The sequence below is a fragment of the Etheostoma spectabile genome, unplaced genomic scaffold (assembly GCF_008692095.1).
Source record: "Etheostoma spectabile isolate EspeVRDwgs_2016 unplaced genomic scaffold, UIUC_Espe_1.0 scaffold337, whole genome shotgun sequence".
NCBI classification, from domain to species: domain Eukaryota; kingdom Metazoa; phylum Chordata; class Actinopteri; order Perciformes; family Percidae; genus Etheostoma; species Etheostoma spectabile.
The window spans coordinates 285,528-286,848 of NW_022605587.1; the positions used below are offsets into that span (position 1 = coordinate 285,528).

Sequence of the window (1,321 nt, forward strand, 5' to 3'; positions counted from 1 at the left end):
AGCATCACACGCCTGAAACCCCACCCAACAGTGATGTCACAGGGTACTGATGTACACCTGGGCCTCAATCAGCCCCAACACAACAAGGTTTAAAAGCATTAACTGTAGTTGGTTAAATAGCTTAGCACATGTTATTATGTTTTTTCATAGTAATTTTCCACACATGTACTAATACTTCTCTGATCATATTCCTTTCCTCAACACTCCATAAAGATGTAAAGTACAATCATCAATGACAGAGAGCATATGAAATGAATCATTACTCTCTATTGGTTTCACGCTCAGAAATGAAATCACGATTCATCATCGTGATCAGCGAGACCAAACACTTTAGAAACACATTCCTCAAGTCAGAAACTCTAGAAATGATCCCTGAAAGTATAGTCTTGGTTAGACTGAGGGGGAACTGATTGTCAGTGCAGAGTGATGTGTCATCAGGTTCAGAGGGACAGAAGCGAATCGTTACGTTGCTCCGATTATGACTCTGAACGTGAAAAAATCTATTTAGATCTTAAAAAGAGCCGATAGTAGATTTGAAGAAAAAAATAGCTTTTCAGTCACTGTTTTTCTCCCTCCTGTCAGTGTAGTCTACTTTTCTCAACATCATTGCGCCATCCGTGCTTTGCATTAACAACACCAGCTATCACAAATGTGTCATACAATGTATGGATTAATCACAGCTCACATAAAAATCGCAGAAAGGTCTACAATGTCATCACATATTTCCAGCCCCTGGGCCCGAAACAGCATAGAGCGAGTGGGGCGCGGAAGCGTGCTGGGCCCATAACTCAGATGTCGTTGGATTGAAAGCATCCTCTGCTATTTCCTTGCTTGTATCACACACTGTACTTCCTGTTTTTATGGTGTTTAACAAAGCATTAGTACTGTATGCAAAGTATCGCACATTCTGAGAGCAAACTTAAGCATGACAATTTTTCATCTATAAACGGAAACTACATTGTCATAACCCGCCATGACACCCATAACAAGTCTAAACAATATGTATTACAGTACAATACATAAGTGGCTTGTGCTCTCTGGAGTCTGATGTATAACAGAAGAGAGCATACCGCTTATTTTGTGTCACAGGAGTCTTAGCGCCCATAAATTTATAACCCTACCGTCAGATTAACCAAGAGGTATCTATTTCTGCGCGCGTTTAAAGACTCTACCATAATACCTGCTGGGATGGCCCCCGTCCTCAGACTCATACATAAGCATGAGCTCTACACTGAGCTACATCCGCCCCTGAATGTTCAGATTGTTAATTTTTTTTCGAGAGAGACGTAGACTTATCTTTATTAACGACCTTGTGGATGCT

At 40.8% G+C, this 1,321-nt stretch overlaps 1 non-coding gene across 1 annotated transcript; it reads right to left on the bottom strand.

Annotated features, from left to right (window-relative positions):
* Positions 1–173: 173 nt before the first annotated feature.
* LOC116686235 (small nucleolar RNA U3) lies at positions 174–388 on the bottom strand. The gene has a single exon (XR_004331197.1). It is a non-coding gene; the product is annotated as a small nucleolar RNA U3 (small nucleolar RNA).
* Between the last annotated feature and the right edge of the window lie 933 nt (positions 389–1,321).